At 44.8% G+C, this 19,576-nt stretch overlaps 1 protein-coding gene across 7 annotated transcripts in view; it reads right to left on the bottom strand.

Annotated features, from left to right (window-relative positions):
• The window catches only part of SMOC1 (SPARC related modular calcium binding 1), a 151,638-nt gene that overhangs the window by 81,884 nt on the left and 50,178 nt on the right, over nt 1-19,576 (bottom strand). The window lies entirely within an intron of this gene.

Here is a 19,576-nt window from a genome sequence, read left to right as displayed (position 1 = left end):
TACAGTACTTGTTTGCCTTTAGAAAGTAAGTCCCGAATAAACCCGAATAAAACCCTGAAAGTCAAGGGAACGGAGCAGCCACAAAGTCTAACCAAGGAAGGCATCATCTATGCCTCATACGAACAATAATGTCTAACAATTACTGACCATTAACAGGCACTGTGCCAGGTAATTCGCATCCAGGACCTCAGTCCTCACAACAACCCTATGAAATAGGAACTCTATTCTGTAGACAAGGAAACCGAAGCCCAGAGACATAACTTGCCCAGTGTCACATAGCTATAAGAAGTGGAGGCTGAATTAGAATCTAAATCTGTCAGAAGTAAAATCAAAGCTTTACCCTCTAGGATGTCTAGCCTCTCCATCCATGCAGACAGCCATGCAGCCTCTATTTGGGTGCATCCTCAAATCAGGAACACACTCTCAATCTCCAAATTCCATCTCGGGAAAGTTTCATTTATTAGATGGTATTGAGCTCCAAATCTATCCTCCCTCCAATTTTTGCCCACCTCTCTCTGGCAGAATACAAGTTAAATAATTTTCTGTGAGAAACAGATTTCCTGATTTTTAAAATAACAATAATCAGCTTGGAAAATATTGAGTTAAGCAGATTTTCTTGGTGAAGGGCTTCTCAGGTGACTCTAATACATTCTTATGCATTGTGAACCTCCAAGACGCATAGTAAATTAAAGATAGCTACAAATTATTTGCTACTCCTCCCATTGAGCTATGGAGTCTAATTTCCTCTCCCTTGAATCTGGACTGGCCTCAGGAACTTGCTTGACCAAGAAAATGCTATGGGAGTGGTGTCTGGGGACTTCAAAGTTAGGTTACAGGAAGCCTTGCAGCTCCTTCCTGGGCCTCTTGTAATACTCACTCTTGAGGAAACCAGCTGCCGTGTAAGAAGCCTAACAACCCTGAGACCATCATACTATGAGGAAGCCCAAGTTTACATATGTCAAAACTATGCAGAGAGAGAAACGCCCAACCAGCCCAGGCACAGAGACATGTTGAGTGAAGAAGCCTTCAGGTGAGTCTAATCCCAGCTGTCATCTAATTGCAACTCACAGAGATGAAAATAAACAATTGCATGAGAGACCCCAACTTCAGAACCACCCAGCTGAGCCCAGTTAACCCACAGAACTGAGAGAGAGTATAATAATAAATTGTTTTAAGCCTTTATGTTTTGTGGTAGTTTGTTACACAACAACCAACCAGATTAAGGGGCATATACAATGAAGGATCTTCCAAATATCAGGGAACCCTCTGTTAACAACAACAGAATACAGTTGGAAAACAATAATTGGGCTATTACAATCCATGAGCTTCTGTTCAATGACTCACGGTTAGACTGTACGGGCCTTGAGACCTGGGTCCACTCTTATCTACTCCCATATAGCAGAGTCCTGGGCACACAGAATGAGGCTGTTCATCAGACTGGGTTGAGGGAATGAATGTCCCATAATAATGAATGGCAATGTCATGAGCACACATCAGGCTATTGGTAATGGTAGAGATGACTGTGTAATCAAATCAAGCTCGTAGAGGTTTTGGGAAGGCATGAATATAAGCTCTGTCTCAGACGTATTTGTGGGCCCTTTGTGTGAAGCAAACAGATGAGAACTTGTTGACCCTTTTCCAGAACAGCAGAGAAAGTTTCAGAGGTAGTACCACACCCTTCAAGGGAGTACCGGAAACACACATCCCACACTGGCCAAAATCCAAGAGGACCTGAACCTGTCCATAAACACACAGACTACATCCCAGCTATAAAACCAGTCGCTCCTTGGGACTGGACCTCATGCCTGGGTGCTGGCTGCCTAGCACAGGGACAGAGCAGCTAAGGGCTGAAACCACTGCACAGGACTTGTCCAAATGGACAGTGAAATTGCGCTTTCTCTTCAGACGCCTTCGGCAAACACGCACTCACAGGTCACACCTGAATATTGCCCAGGGCCCAAAGGGAAATATCCAGATAGTGTCTCATGAGCACAGCATTTGATAGAGTCCGGTGTTCAGGGGTAAAAAATAAATAACTCAGATCATCGTCTCCAGAGGAAGCCCACCGCCTCCAAGGCTGCCCCACAGAAGAGGGGTGAGCTGAGAGGGGGAAGTGGGAGAGTACATCATTGTTCAGTCAAGCCCTGCACATGACCCCCAGCCTCAACCCCCTTTGAGTTGCCCCTGCTTTAAACCTGCGAGCCGTGTCCCACTGCTTGGGGACCCTTACATTGTCTCCTGGGCCTGGTGAGAATCGGACCCTAGGGCCCCTCTCTAGCCCTCTGCTCTCTCTTCCTTGCTCTCCCTTGCTCCCTGCTGGTGGGGCACACAGGTCTTCCCATTTCTCAGATGAGCTACCTCTGCTGCTACCTCCCAAACGTTGCCTTGCTTCTCTGGGCTTTTAGTTTTCTCATCCATAAAATGAGAGTAGTAACAAGCCTTGCCTCATAGGGTGGTTCAAAGATTCAATTATTAACATATCCTAAGTCACGTATAAGTTCTTGTTCATCTTCTTTCTTTGGAATTTAAGAGAAGCGGGGCATGGTTTAAGAGAACACACAGAAAAAAGAGGGAGAGGAAGACAAAGTTTCTTTTCAAACCCACTGAGGCTGCCTAGCTGCTTATGCTGTAGCTCATGGGACAGGAGAGCTGCCAGCGTCCCCGTGAAGTTGAACTGCAGGCCAAAAAATCGGTTTGAAAATGGATTGCTCTATGCCAAGAGAGAGGCCACAGCAGCCGTGCCGGAGACCAGCTCCCTAACAAGGGGAATACTCTGTCTGCAAATAGACAGGTTAAAGAACTTCAGAGGCCCCACCCATGCCAACACACAGAGATCATTCTCAGCTTCAGAAGAGCACCCAAAATATTCCTGTCTAGAAATTACTGGTCCCTAAGCCCAAATAAAGAAATGTCCATCAGTGACAGACTGGATTAAGAAAATGTGGCACATATACACCATGGAATACTATGCAGCCATAAAAAAAGGATGAGTTTGTGTCCTTTGTAGGGACATGGATGCAGCTGGAAACCATCATTCTTAGCAAACTATCACAAGAACAGAAAACCAAACACCGCATGTTCTCACTCATAGGTGGGAACTGAACAATGAGATCACTTGGACTCGGGAAGGGGAACATCACACACCAGGGCCTATCATGGGGAGGGGGGAGGGGGGAGGGATTGCATTGCGAGTTATACCTGAGGTAAATGACGAGTTGATGGGTGCTGACGAGTTAATGGGTGCAGCACACCAACATGGCACAGGTATACATATGTAACAAACCTGCACGTTATGTACATGTACCCTAGAACTCAAAGTATAATAATAAAAATAAATTAATTAAAAAAAAAAAAGAGTTTGGAGACAGCATGGGGTCATTGACAATCTTCAGTCAACTATGGTGTCACATTTTCATCTGTTTTAGGAACGGTGTATATTTGTGATTGTTTTCACACACACGAAAAAAATGAGTTCTATAAAATGGAGCTTTAACCAGATGACTAAGCCCTAATAAGATCACCCAAACCTCCGGGGCCCCAAAGGGATTATTCTGTGTCCACAAACACTGAGGATGAGGTAACACTCCGGTTCATTCCTTCATCTGTTCATCTGCTCTTTACTCAATAAGTGATCACCAACAGTGAGCCCAACACTGTACCAGCATAGGAAGCAATACGTAACCAACATGGTATCCACCCTCAGTGAGCTTACCATTTAGGGTGGAGGCAAGGAGCATGTTAACAGGACACCATGGAGCTATTAAGATAGAGGCAATAAGAGAAGGCTTAATCCTAGAGACTCTGGAATGCTTCAAAGCCACACAGTCCAACAGAACTTCTCACTGTGATGGACATGTTCTATATCTGTGCCATCCAATACAGCAGCCACAAACCACATGTGGCTATTAAGCACTACAATGTAGCTAATGCAAATGGGAAATCAAATATTTAGTTATGTTTAATTTTAGTTAATTTAAGTTTAAATGACCACATGTGGCTAGTGGCTACCGTATGCAACAGCCCAGTTATAAAGTAAACAAACCAAGAAGAGAAGAGAGAGGAGGGAGCATAGTCTCCAACTGAATTTTTCTCATTTGAGCCAGGTGAAGACTGATTGAGAGAAAAAAGAAAAAGAAAAAAGAAGCTGGTCTGGAGAATAATTTCTGCATTTTGAAATTAGATAGTATATTAGGCCATTCTTGCATTGCTATGAAGAAATACCTGAGGCCAGGCATGGTGGCTCTAACCTGTAATCCCAGCACTTTGGGAGGTCAAGGAGGGAGGATTGCTTGAGCCCAGGAGTTCAAGACCAACCTGGGCAACATAGAGAGACCCTGTCTCTACAAAAAATTTAAAAATTAGCCAGGCATAGTAATGCATGTCCATGGCCCTAGTTACTTGGGAGGCTAAGATGGGAGGATCACTTGAGCTGGGAGGTGAAGGCTGCACTGAGCCACGATGGTACCACTGTACTCCAGTCTGGGTGACAGAATAAGAATGAAAGAAAGGAAAAGAAAAGAAAAGAAAAGAAAAGAGGGAGGGAGGGAGGGAAGGAAGGAAGGAAGGAAGGAAGGAAGGAAGGAAGGAAGGAAGGAAGGAAGGAAGGAAGGAAGGGAGGGAAGGAAGGAAAAACAGGCCGGTCTGAGACTGGGTAATTTATAAAGAAAAGAGATTTAATTGCTCACGGTTCTGTAGGCTACACAGGAAGCATAACACTGGCATTTGCTCTGCTTCTGGGGAGGCCTCAAGGAACTTTTACTCAGGGCAGAAGGTGAAGCATGAGCTTGTATGTCACATGGCAAAAGCAGAAGCAAGAGGGATAGGGGGGCAGGTCATACACTTAACCAGATCTCACAAGTACACTATTGCAAGGACAGCACCAAGCCATGAAGCATGCACCCCAATGACCAAAGCACCTCCCACCAGGCCCCACCTCCAACATTGGGGATTACATTTCAACATGAGATTTGGTTGGGGACAAATTTCCAAACTATGTCAGATAGAAAATCAGTTCACTATTTATGGGTCAAAACTAGGATATTCCAGGAGTTTGGAGCTGCTCAGGAGCAATCATGGTTGGTGGAAATTTGGGGACTTGGACAGGGTCAAGCCATCTCTCCAACAAGTCAAACACTGAGCCATTTCCTTCTAGAGGGGAATAGCAGTTTTACAGAAATATTCACTTATATTCCTTTCCTTCTTCCTAAACAAAAGACAGTAAAAACAAAATAATAATGTTAATTATGATTGCATAATACAGAAACCAAACAAAAGGAGCTGGGATAATTGTATATCTGCAGTTGTCTCTCCCACCCATTCTCCTTGTGGGGTGGAAGACTCTGAACATTCTGTGTTTTGTTCACATTTGTAAAGTAGGATAGATACTTGATATACACATAAACAAGTCATTTTTCCTACTGGAAAAGTAAGCTACTGACTGGGGGCTGCCTTTGCCATGGAGGAGATCAGGGTAGATGAAATCAATTTTGGACTAATCATCCCCTCCATCTGAAATGCACACATGCTGATTCTTCCCCTTCAGTCTCCAGCAGAGTAGAATGCAAGCCCTGCCACAGCTTTTGCTCAAGGAGACCACCCCAATACCACAAGCTGTGTTAGGTTTGACTGACTGCCAAGTTTCCATGACAATATAGAGAATAAAAGAGCCAGCCTAAGGTTCCATCTGGGAGGAGATGTTTAATTCTTTATAATATAGAGCTGTTCTCACACTCTTAACTTCAACCTGTTAGTATCATGCTGACTTAACCAATATCTAAAATCTAAACAGGTATTTTTCTGGTAATATGCATACCCCTATATTTTTCCTGGGTGTAGAGGAGGAGACAATAGCCATATTAAACAACCAGGTCGGTGGTCTATCCACTGGATTTAGGAGAGTGAAGTCCACAATTTGGAGCAGCAAGTGACATTTCTCTGAGATATCATACTCAAAACTCACAGGCCAAACTCAAATTAATTTTAGGTTTTTCTTTAATAAATTCATATGTAACACAGCTTCAAGTACTCACTTTTAACATTTTTGCTTCACTTACCTATGGGAGCAAAACAAATCACCCCTAAACCTAGCAACTTCAAACAACAATTTATCATTTCTCATAATTCTGTGGGTTGACTGGGCTCAGCTAGGAGGTTCTTCTGCTCCACATGGTATCACCTGAGGTAACAGATTTGACTTCACTTAGTCGAGAGCTTGATTGGGGTTCTGTCTCCAACAGGCTTTCCTGTCTTATCCATGATGACTTCATTTAGTCCTTTATCTCTTGCCTGGGTGTTTGACTCTTTGGCACCAACTTCCTCCCCCATCCCTACCCCTAATTCAAGTTCAAATTCCACATTGCCACTGAGGTTATCATCCTAAAAAGCAAATACTTTCATATGTTAAACACCACCATTAGCTTCCTTGGCACTCCTGCTGCACTGTGTTTATACTCCCATCAAAATCCTCAATATACTGCATTATCATTTATCTGTTTATATGTCTATAAAAGATTGTGTCTTATTCCTCTTTATATACATAAGGCTTAACACAGCACCCTACCAAAAAAGTTTGTTCAGCACATATTTGAGGAATGAATGAATGAATGAATGAATATCAAACCTTACCTAAAATATACCATGAAGAAGTACCTCCTTTTTCTGTCACTTACTGTGAAAATAAATATTCTTCATCCAACAACCAACAACAGCTTAAAGCTCTCAAATGTATAGTAATTAAAGGTATTTGTTCCTTTCTTTTATTTAAAGGAACATCTATCTCTTAGATAATAAAAGCCACATGTTAAACTTGGTAATTTTTCCTTGGATTAATGGAAAGGAAAAAAATCTCTAATTTAAGAGAATGTACCAGTATGGCTGAGATAGTACCCATATATCATTAAATCATCATGGAATTCATTCCCAATGAGCCTGGCCTTAGCCCCCAGGAAGACTTTCCACCACCCCAGAGATGTCATCTCACATAACTCAGGCAGTATCTGAGACCCTAGACTGATGAGCCTGAAATGAATTATAAGTCAAGGTAGAAAACTCTGACAATTTAACGGCCAATGTGATTAGCACTCTAGTTTTTTGAGCAGCTACCATATGCATGCACTTGAGTAAGAACAATAGTCAGACGGGAAAAAAAATCATTTATAGGCCGGGCGCGGTGGCTCACGCCTGTAATCCCAGCACTTTGGGAGGCCGAGGCGGGCGGATCACGAGGTCAGGAGATCGAGACCATCCTGGCTAACACGGTGAAACCCCGTCTCTACTGAAAATACAAAAAATTAGCCGGGCGAGATGGCGGACGCCTGTAGTTCCAGCTACTCGGGAGGCTGAGGCAGGAGAATGGCGAGAACCCGGGAGGCAGAGCTTGCAGGGAGCCAAGATCGCGCCACTGCACTCCAGCCTGGGCGACAGAGCAAGACTCCGTCTCAAAAAAAAAAAAAAAAAAAAAAATCATTTATAAGTCAACTTTTTGATACCATAAATTCATTTTTCTACAGGCTCAACATTGTAAATAATGGTGAATTTTCTCCACCTGCAAATGTCCAATCTCCAAATGCCTATTTGGAAGGAAAGAGAAGGAGAACAATCCCTACATGTACACCTGCTAGGTGGTAACAGGCAGGGCAAAAACCACAGCCCAGTTCTACAGCTCCATCCTGCCTCTGGACTGTGCACACACTGGCCCCTTTCCCTGGAATGTTCTTCCACCTGATGAACTCCAATTCAGGGGTAAATGCTGCTGCCTTGGGGCATCTGACTTCCAAAACAGGTTGGGATCCCTGTGATGAGCCCCAGAACACCCACTATGGTCCACTGTGGCCTGTGCCACAATTGTGATTAAAATGGCCCATCATTTAATTTTACATTGCTTGCCCATACCCCTCCTCCGGGCTGTAAGCTCCCTGAGGGCAGAAACCAAGATCTCAGTGTGACACTGCTGCATCCCCAGTGCCCAAAGGAGGCATTTAATAAATATGTATGGCTTGAAAGAATGAGGAGAAAACCGAGGCTGAGCAAGATTGTCAGTAAGTGGTAGAGCACTCCTGTAAGTCTGATCCTCACAGCCCAGATTCTTTCTCCCACACCACACTGCCTTCCTCTATGTAGGGATATCAGACACCGTGCCCCAGATGTCACTGAGGGGCAGAAAGGGCTTTGCTGTCAGCTCTGGCAACAGTGGTTTGGGTTTATAGTAGTGACCCACAGAACAGAAGAGGAGAAGGGCACCAGAAGCAAAAAGAGCTCTCCCAAGAGAGGGGATACTTTTCTGTCTTGTTTGTAAATCACAGTCCAGCTCAAGTTTTTAGAACTCAAGTACCAACAAGCATTTCTGGGAGGTAAACCTGCAATTGAAAGGGGGGAAAAGTCACTCTTGGAGCCAACGCCTGGAACAAAAAGCGGAGAATCACATTCCAGACGTCTAGCTGCGGCTCAGCCGCTTGCTCTCCAACCAAGGCCTGTGCGCCTCTCACCACATCCTTCACCATCTGCAAAACTGGACTTTGGCTTTTTTCTCTGGGGCCTGCATCTTTGGGAATGGAAAGTGGTTTCCCATTAAAACATCACTCACCCACCCACTATCAAATTCGTCATCTGCATTAAAAATCCACATCCCTATATCTGCCAGCTCGCTCTCACCCTTCCCTGACCCCATGACCACTGCATTTACACAGGTGCAAAGAAGGGCCTCGACCTGCTGCCTTCAGAGTGGGGCTCGGTGAAGATGGAGGAGGGAAGATAAGGGAGGTCAAAGGGAATGAGAGGCCTGCCAGCAATGGCAGCATCTGCTCTTCCTCCGCACACCTCCGCGACAGAGCCTGACAGCAGCATGCCCGATTAAAGGGCTTTTCACGCTGCTGAGGGAAAGCAGACACCCCCTCCAGCTGTTGGGCAGCTGGAGCCACTTCTGTTGTTTTAGCCAGGAGATGCCTGACCTTTGTCACCCCACCACCACCCCCTTCCCAAGGGAGGAATTTAGCGGTCACTTCACCCTACCCACCCGACTTCCCTCCTCCACTGTGCCCCCCACCCCCAGCAGCCACAGGGATGATGGGCCAGGGCCCAGGGGAGAAGGCTGTCTTACACCAGGTGCCACTGTGTGGGAGGGCAGGAGAGAGGAGGACCCGTGGGTTTGACAAAGCAGCTGAGACCCTGGTTCTAAAGAGACCCTAACAAAAATGCAAAGAGGGCCAAGTTAACTTACATGCTCCCAAACCACCCAGACTCTGTCTGCAGCCCCAAACCCATGCTTTCTGTCAATCTTTTAGAAAGGCAGGTGCACATAAAGTGAGGGTTAGGGTCCAAGTCATCAAATTTCAAAAAAAAATAAAAATAAAGCTTTATTCTAAGTGAAAGAAGCCAGACTCAAAAAGTTACATACTATATAATTCCCTTATGTGACATCCTAGAAAAGGCCAAACCAAAGTGACAGAAATTGGATTAATGATTACCAGGGACTGGAGATAAGGAGAGAAGCAGGAGAAAATGTTTTTGGGTGATGGAAATATTCCAGATCTTGATTATGGTAGTGGTTACACAACTATATACATTTGTTAAAATTCATAAAAGTATACATCTAAAAGGGGTCAATTGTACCCCATGTAAATTACAACTCAGTAAACAAACAAGATAAAATCAACAAACACAAAACTAAAAAAAAAAAAAAAATCCAAAGACTGTTTGCTTTGAAGGGCACATCAGACCCCCATAGGCACTCAGAGAAGTTTCTGGCGATTTCTCCGCCCACCCCCTTTAATACAAGCCACCATGCTAGGTGCATTGAGGATTATGAAAATAAACAAGAACACAGGCCCTGCCCCTACAGGCTGATCTAGTTGCAAAGACTGACATCTGGACATATCTCCACTGGGGCTGCATTTTTGAAACCAGGAAGCAAAGCCTAAGTCACAAACAGATAGGATATGGGAAAATGGGATGCCAGAAAATCCAAGATGTGAGATGGTCACAGCAAACTCATAGAAAGGAAAAGAGAGGAGAGGAAAGGCAGGGAGTAAGGAAAAAGAAGCATCCATTTGGCAAAGACTCACTGAGCACCTATTATGCTCCAGGGCTCTGCTGAGTGCTGGACAGAGCAGCTGAACCTGTGTTCTGTGGGGCTAGAAGGAGAGGTAAGTTCAGACTGAAAGGATCCAGGAGAATTTCTCAGGGAAGGGGCCATAAACTGGATCTTAAAAGATTTTCACAAGTAGGAAGGGATGTCGAAAGGACACTCTAAGAGAATCACAACAGGTACACCTAAGTAGACAAGCAAAGTAATTTCAAGACAGAGTTTAGAAATGACCATTCGTAGAAGAAATCAGCCCCTAGGGCCAGGTTGGAGAGATCATAGAGGATCCTAAAAATTCCCAGCTGTCTTTGGTGTTTCTTTTGTTTTTTAAAAAAACCGAAAGCCAATGAAGGAAGTAAAACATAAAATCAGACCCGAGTTTTGGAAATCTTTGGCAAGGGCATGACAGACAACAGAGAAGACATTTAGGAGGTTACTATGCTTGAATAAGGCAGCAGTGGGATGGAAAAGAAGGGGCATATTTGGGCCAATGAAGTCGTTGGGTGTCCTGAGTAATAAGTGTGGCCACACTGTAGATGATGAGCTTAGCAAACCCATCAGCGGCCCCCAAGAACTACAGCCTAGTCACAGGCAAATGTGAGTTTCTGAGTCTAACACTAGGCATCTACATGCACACTGCTTCCCCTGAGAGGTGGTTATCCCAGGCTGAAAAGCAAATGCACCAGGTGGAATATGGACCAACTGGATAAAATAAGAGCACCAAGAACCAGATCCTATCACTGTCTTACGGAAGAGGGTTGCTGTCCATGGAGAAGATCAGTGGGCTTCGTAACTGCCCTACAGGACTTCCACGAGGCTAGGAAGGGCAGGGCAGGATGCCACAAGCATGCATCCTGGTGAGAAAGAAGGAGAAAGGTGGACAAGTTGAGATCAAAATACCTCTTTGCATGAGTGGCGTCCTACAACTTAAAAGCCCTTTAGGTTTTAGTCCTCCTTGATCACTGACAGGACATCAAATCTTTTACTCAGAGGTGAAGGCATTTATTTTTATTTTCTGCTTATGCACACACACCCCTCTCCTGTCACTAAATACTAGGGAAGCAGAGGCTGGAGAAAGTCACATGCCCGTTCCCTCTCCTTATCCCTCAAAGTCTGCCACCAGCACAAATAAAAACTCCTCTCGCTCCAAATCAAATAAACAGAGAGCTCTCCAGGACCCAGGATCCAGATTTTTTTAATCCTCTCAGCCCACTAGCATTGAGGGAAAGAAAATAGAGATTAAGCTGATGGTATTAACAAGGAGCCACAAAATGGTCTTATACTTGAGGTGCATCCAAGAGATCATGGATTATAAGGGAGGACTGAGACTTGCAGGGGTGCAAAGGCAAAGAGGACAAAGAAGGAGTTTCTTCATGCCCGTTTGGTTCGAAGCATACTGCCCTTCCTTCCAATGACACACACATCTGATAGCAAGGGTTTGTTAAATTAGCACCATCTCTCCACCTGGCAGGAGCAATTTATTCAGCCAAGGCTAGTAACTCCTTACAAAGCTATCCTGAACACTCCTATGAGCTCTGACCAGCAATATGCTCTAAGTTTTCATTGAGCATTACTAAGAACACAAATATCTAGCATGTCACTGAGCCTGCTGGCTTGTGGCAGCGAGCCCCGGATACTCCTGTGCCACCTGACCCTGGGCAACCATCCTTGGCTCATCATCACTGGTAGCATTTTGCACCCAGCGATATGTGAGATGTGTTTTACCACTGGGGGACTGAGGGAGAAGTTCGGTGGGGAGTGGGGAAGATGGCTGGGGTTGATCTCAATACAACTGGGTGCTGGGCAGCAACTGAACCCCTCTGGCTGGAAAAACCAGATCCCAAAACAGAATTGTTTTCGCAAGAGACTTGTGGAGATTCTGGGCAAAGTGGGAGATGCAGAAGCTGAAAGTGCCATCCGAAAGATTCAAGTTCCCCTTGAGAGATTCTGGGTACTCACAAAGCTAAATGACAAAGAGAAACAGAAATTAGGCAGGTCCTTCTCCCCACCTCTGCATGAAGCCCATCCCTGCTCTGGCACCTGAATCGACAGCTTTGGCAGCAGTGGGAGATAGTCCCACTCACCTGGACCTGGCTCTCACCATGGGCACAGCCAGCAATAAGCATCCTTTGGGCAAAGGGGAAATTATAACTTATTTGTGGAAGTATCCAAGGCACCACAAAGTGGGGACTAGGGGGACTTACTGTTTGAGCAGATGAGGGTCTTAAGAGTCTTTGTAATTTAGGAGTAAATATGAATGTGGCACCATTGTGTAATCACAGACAGAAGAGACCTGGAAATACCAGTTATAAGAATAGAAGCTAAGGGGAGACTGGGTCCCTTTAGCAGACTGTGGGATTCCAACAGGCAGCCCCAAACTCAGGAAGAACTTGCAAAGGCCAGTGGGGGGATCCAGAGATTGATTTTCCATAAAGATGATACTGGAACTGGCTGTGAGACAAAATGCCTTAGTGATATGGTTTGGCTATTTCCCCACCCAAATCTCATCTTGAATTGTAGCTCCCATAATCCCCACATGTGGTAGGAGGGACCCGATGGGAAGTAATTGAATCACGGGGGTGGGTTTTTTCCCTAGCTTTTCTCATGATAGTGAATAAATCTCACGAGATCTGATGGTTTTATAAAAGGCAGTTCCCCTGCACACACTGTCTTGCCTGCTGCCATGTAAGATATGCCTTTGTTCTTCCTTTGCCTTCCAACATGATTATGAGGCCTCCCTAGCCCTACTGAACTGTGAGTCTATTAAACCTCTTTCCTTTGTAAATGACCCAGTCTTGGGCATGTATTTATTAGCAGCGTAAGAACAGACTAACACCCTCAGAAACTCACAATGTGGCTGAAACGAAGCTAACCTGGCCCAGAGTCCGGTGGAGAGTTTGAAAGAGGTGGGAATTGGATAGTGCTTTAAATAAAAGGGCTGATCAGCTGAACCTGTTCATGAGCTGAGGCATGTGTGCGTCCATCAGATGGACACAGGGACATGCGTGCACACACCGTCACACTCAGAAAAGCCCATAGGAAGTCATCGTTTGGAGGGCATAATCACGAGCTCTTGTTCAAGAGTCTAGGACCAAGAATGTGGAAGAAGAAAGCTGCCAGCTAAGTTACTTGCAAAAACAACAGCACTGGAAGTCTTTGTTTTCCTCCCCTCTGGATCTGCTCTGCACCACCAGACATAAGCCCTCCAATATCACAATATGTTCCCCAAAGGAGATGAATGGAGACCCTATCAGTGTCCTATAAGAGACCCTCATGCCACCAACAGAAGTCATGGACACTCCTTGTCCCTCCTTCAGTGGGCCAAATGGGCCAGGTGAGCCCCACCCAATGTGCTTCCTGCTCCATCCCCAATACAGCAACAGCCCAACAGCATCTTAAGGGGTAAGAAGCCCAAAAGCCACCCTCCAGGCCTGAGCCACTGAACCTGCAAGACAGACTATCCTCTTGTCTGGGTCTCCTTTCTCATCCTGCTGCAGAGCTGCCGTTAGCCCTCACGACGCCACTACATGGGATTCTTGGTGTTGCTGCTGTTCATTTTCTAACCTTAGAAAACATTTATCCACTCACACATTGTGCTTTTACCACCTACTGTTCCCCTTAGCAATATAAAAGGGCCCAAAACAGCCTCACCATAGCCCACCCATGATAAAAGACTTCCACAAATTCTAAACATAGCAGGAAGAAGAGGCAGAGTATTATACTCTCCCAGCCCCTGGGGAGTATGTCATAGCTCTGTCATAACTAAATGGAGAACTGGTATATTTCAGTGTCATAGGATTATCATGAAGGAAAATGTCATTTAAGTGCCTGTTTAATTTGGATGAAATCCTATGGCATACACACAGGCTCATCTTCATTTCCACTTACACAGTGGAGAGATTTACACTGACAAGGGAGATAACAGAGGAAGAAATGCTTTATCCACAGCACTTGAGGAAATCCACTCCCTTACAGCACTAAGCCCTGGGAATGAAGCTGAGCAAGTGCAGACTAAAACAAACAGAAGAGGAAATCCCAGTCTTGCTATATCATCGAATTCTGTTGGGGCTGTGTGTGTTTAACTCGTGTGCTTCCTTTCATTGCTACTTCCACTGTCATTTGAGATCCTGCTGTACTGATTGATGCCTGGCTTCAGATCACCAAACACACAAGCACATACATGCACACGTGTGAACATGCGTGTGTGCACACCCCCAAATACACACACAAAATGCTTTCAAAGTCACAGGCAAAAGAAGAGAAGAAATAGCTTGGCCCATGTGGGACTGGCACTGTCAGACCATCTCGAGCTGAAAATCCCCACTGCATCGCTCGGACAAGGATTGATGACTACTGCCCGGGCCCCAGGTTATGTCTGACTTCGCACAACTGTGAGGCTGTTCTGAGCAGGAGAGAAATCATGTTGACCCAAACTGGGCCAAGGAAAAGTAAATAAAACCATGTCAAATTCTACAGGCAGGAACGGGAGATCAGTGGAAAACCAAAGCAAACCCACTCCTGAGGAAGAGAAAGAATGGTTCTTCCACGTACTAACCCTTTTAGTTCCAGGGCAGAGCGAAGATCTTTCTTTTAAGGATAAAAATCTGTATTTGACTACGAGGATCTTTTTCTGTTAGTCCAGACATTTAAAACTCTTAAGGTCAGATTTCCCTCAAACACGGGATTAGCCAAACTGATTGAGAGGACCCTTGCCTTTGCACTTAGCAGGTCCCATCTGTTAAGCAGTCCTGTAGAAACAAGATAGCAAGGGGTGGGTGGATCTACTCACAGAGAGCATGCAGGGCACACCAAGCAAAGCCTGCACACTCTTAAAGAACAGGAACTCCACAGGCTTTCTGATGCGAAGGATAACACCCAAAAGACTCAGGACTAAAGACTTTTCACCCAGCCTTCAAAGCAGTTCTCAAGACTTTTTATTGGCCAGGGAAATGCTCACAATATAAAATTAACTAAAACTAAAGCAGAATATCAAACATATATATATAAAAATATATATAATACTTATGTGTGTATATATGTAAGTAATCTTTCTGCCACTCCAGAGAGAAAAAGAGAAAGACAGAAGATAGGAAATATACCAAAATGTTAATAGTAGCTGTCTGTGAATGGTAGGAATACACATGGGTTATAGATGGGTTTGCTTTTTTTTCTTGGCACTTTTCTTGGCACTTTTCCAAGTTTCCTACAATACACCTGTTTTAAAGGGATGAGAGTGAGGCACATACAGAATCCAAACAGATTGACCCTGACCTGCCTTTAGCCAAGTTGCACCCAAAGTTCTACCCCAAATTCTGCTGTCACCTCAAATGCATCCAACACTGGCCAGCAATGGCTCACACAAGGCCAGGGACTGAGCAAAGCTTGCCCAGACTTGCAGTGGGAGGGGAAGGGGAAAGGATGCCTTCTCGGCTTCTTGATCTCTGGAAGTCTGATGGGGTTACCTGTTACTCTGCATCACACCTACAGTTCAGAAGCTCAGCACAGAACAACTCAGTGTCTTTTCTCAACAGTGTCATTAGCATTGCAGGCCCGGATGTCTACCCAGTGTCTACCCAGGCAACAGCGTCCTTACCACATAGTCTCCCTCTTCAGCTAGGATGACATGGACAGGCAGTCTTCAGCCTTCCCTGTGATGCTGCTTTGAATCTCACCAGTTGGGATGAACTCTAATGTCCCAAGCCAAAATGGTGCTGTGATAGGGCCTGCCAGCCACACTCAGCAGCCTCTCTAGGGCACACATGTAACCTGTATGGGCCCTCAGACTAGAAGGTGACAAAGGGTGGCGATATGTCATCAACTGGGAGAATGGGGGAGAAATGAAAATCACAGGGCCAAAAATAAGACCTCACAAGACATGCAGCTGTAGCTTCAGGTAGAGGAGGGATGTGGAGGGATATTGGCTCTCCCATCATTGCTGAAAGATGCCCTTAGAACAAAACTCTCCTGGCATTCATTTCCTTGCAAAACAATTCAAAATCTAAACGTAGTTTCATATTCTAGCTCCACAACTTGCCACATTCATTTGTTCCATAAATATTTACTAATCCCTCTCTAAGGTCAGCCACTGTACTAGGCACAGGATCTGCAGGGAGGGGCACACTGCCGTAGTTCCTGCCCTTCATGGTCTTGTGAATGCAATCCTCACTGTTCCTATTTCACATCCTTCTAGCGTCTTGGTACTCTTGAGCTACAGTCAGGTCCCAGGCACAGACTTCAGATTGGGGATACACCAAAGCCCAACCACCCCTGTGTTGCCACCCACATGTAGCAAGCTCCTTGGAGGAGGTTCTTCTTGGTCTGGCTCACAACACAGATGTCTCTCGAAAAGGCAATTCCATTCCTGACCTAATCCAGAAAAACATATCAACTCTAAAGAGACCCCAGCAAACTAACTGTAGGAGGGGCTCGGGAGGCCGCAGGCCAACTTCAGAAGTTGCTCAAGCTAATCAGAGTACTTAGACTAGGTTAAGACACAGGGCTGACTGCCTCCTGAGCAGCCTTTGAAAAGACAGGGCTAAGGGTGACTTGTGCTAGAGTGTTTGGTCTTGTATAAGAAACTATTTCTTCTAGGGAAAGCCGAAAAAGACAATTTTGAATTTTTCCTTTTTACCTTGATAGAGTATATCTCCCCAACTTTTGGTGCATTTAAAAGCATCTCTGAAGGGGACACTTAAAGTAGAGGTTGCTTTACTTTAAACAGATTCCCCATGCCAGATCTAAATCTATTTGGGGTCCCTGTCTCCACCAGAAAACTGCCTTAAAATTTTTATTTTAGTGCAGAAGTTCCAAGAAAGAAGACTATATTTATCTAAAACCTAGACTATAAAACACCCAATTGCACTGCTGAAATTTTACAGCATTCTAAGAGGGAATTAAAGAGAAAGAAGTCATAGTAGAATAGAAATAAGTTTCCAGGGGATTCTCATGTATTGCATGCCTTCTATGTGCCAGGCGCAGGGCTAAGAATTTTAAATAAATTATTTTCATTGATCCTGACAACCACCCAAGAGATAATCTTCTGCATCCCACTGTGCAGATGGAAAAACTGAGATTCAGAAAAGTTGAGCAATTGATCAAGGCCATACAGTCAGAATTCAAACCCAGACCTATGGCTCCATTATATGACAGCCAACACAGACCAAGGAACTGTGTGAAGACCCAAAGGAGCTAAACCCCCAACCCAGCCTTGGACTACATAAAGGCTCAGCAACTTAAAAAATTAAGTCCAATGTTGTGATGTTTTTGCATAATTGAGTAAAGAAGATGTAGATTTCTAAGATCCTACCACCACATTCTTACCTCCTCCCATCTATTCCCTTAAAAAGGAGAGGAGTAGGACTAAACAAAGATGCTGAGTCCTTCAAAGGCCATAACACCTGGACCTCAGCAGCAATTTTTCCGGGACGCAACACTTCTCCCCTGTGGCTCAACCCCACCCCATCCTTCCTGCCCCACCTGGCTAGATTGGAGATTGCTCTGTCTCTCTCCTGGGGAGCTGCTCTGTAACACAGCAGGACGAAAATATGAGGGACAAAATTCAGAATCAATGCCGTTCTATTTCTGCCATGGGGGAACGGGCTGTCCTCATGTATGCCTCGGTAGGTGGAGATGGATGCCAGACTAACTCAATGTCAAAGCCCTGGGCCAATGACAATACCCCAGTCATCAATCAGGTGTGATGCTTCTAACAGAAACGAGATGTGAGCCTTCAACGGGACACAGCAAAGAAGGGGGTGCTGCTTGGGAAGGTCCTCCATACTGGGCAGAAAATGCAAGGCAGGTGGTAAAAACATGGACTTTCAGTGAGACACACCTGGGATCCAGTCCTTGGTCCTTGGACCTTGATCAAGATACTTACCTCTATGAGCCTCAGTTTCCTCATCTGTTAAGGCAGGGAAATATGGCAGTTACAGTATCAAAGATGTTCTGAGGATAAAAGAGTGGGTTGGCACACAAAAACCATTTGATAAATCTTAGATGTTACTACATTAATACTTCCATTATTGACTAAATCAGGTTTTTAAACTGCATTCCATGGTTTCAACATATTTTCACTGAAGTTGGCAAGGATTTTAGATACTGGTTTGCAAACAAAGTCAAAGTTTGTATATTTTGTGAAATAGCCAATTTTCTGGCCAGGTGCTGTGGCTCATGCCTGTAATTCCAGCACTATGGGAGGCTGAGGCAGGCAGATCACTTGAGGTCAGGAGTTCAAGACCAGCCTGGCCAACACAGTGACAACCTGTCTCTATTAAAAACACAAAAATAAGCCAGGCGTGGTGGTGCGCACCTGTAGTCCCAGCCACTCGGGAGGCTGAGACATGAGAATCGCTTGAACCTGGGAGGCAGAGGTTGCAGTGAGCCAAGATCACGCCACTGCACCCCAGCCTGGGCAACAGAGCAGGACTCTGTCTAAAAAACAAAAACAAAAACAAAAATGTCTTTTACATTTGTGTGAGCTCATTTCTTTCTAATTTTATATTACAGTGATTTTCAACACATAGCTTTGTAAAGAACCAAGACAAAAAGATGTGGAAGATATTTCAAGTTTTAAATTCAGAAACAGTGTATGTGTTACTAACTGTAGTGAGAAAAATGTCTTTCGTTTTTCAGTAACAGGCATAATGAATTTTTAAAAATAATGAACATTTTAAATGGGAGAACAATGTTATTACAAGTCTACAACTGTCATCCTGTTTCTGAAAATAAGTAAAATACTAGTATGCTAAACATCTACTTTTTATTTAGACCTTTCCCAGAAGGGTCACTGTGTTGAAGTAAAAAAGTAAGATAAAAACTATATTGTAAAGATGTATTTTGTAAGAAAACTTTACCCTTTTTCGCCTGCACTTGCTATAGATAAAACTCAGAGAACCAATCAGTTTAAATTTTTGCTCTGCACCCCATAATGTATGTCATCCTATGTATACTCATCGTTAAAACTCTCTCGATGGTCTGGCTTCTGAGGACACAGTCTGATTTGAGGTAAGAAGAGTTCCACGTCTTCCAGAAATTTTAAAACTGCTGCCCTAGGCTAGTGTAGTCTTGCACAGCTTATGTCAGAATTACTCAGAATGTCTCATGGGCTTACAGAAGGTGACAGAAGAACTGCTGCCACCATCCCCAAAATACTTTCAGCCCTGCCAGAGCTGCCTTTGCTCTGCACCCCCCACCCGCCCCATCACAGCTCCTGTAAGTGGTCACCAGGGAAAAGCCACACTGCCCTGCCAGCGTCTCTCCATCTTCCGGCACAGGGGCTCCCAAAGCACAAGGGTCGGTCCCCAGGACCACAAAGCCGCCTTTGAATGAATAGAGCAGAGGCCGGCTGTGATATCAGAACAAAGACTGAATGTGCCTAATCCGGCCTTTGAGAGCGGGAGGAGAGGGCTGCACCTGTATGAACAATGCTGCATCTGAAGCCCAAAAGGCACTGAAAGGTTCCTCCGGCTCCCGCTGCCCCCATTCCTCCTGGGGCCT

This window comes from Chlorocebus sabaeus, chromosome 24 (assembly GCF_047675955.1).
Source record: "Chlorocebus sabaeus isolate Y175 chromosome 24, mChlSab1.0.hap1, whole genome shotgun sequence".
In the NCBI taxonomy this organism is placed as follows: Eukaryota; Metazoa; Chordata; class Mammalia; order Primates; family Cercopithecidae; genus Chlorocebus; species Chlorocebus sabaeus.
The sequence above is the reverse complement of the archived record's forward strand: the minus strand, read 5'-3'. Positions and strand labels throughout refer to the sequence as shown.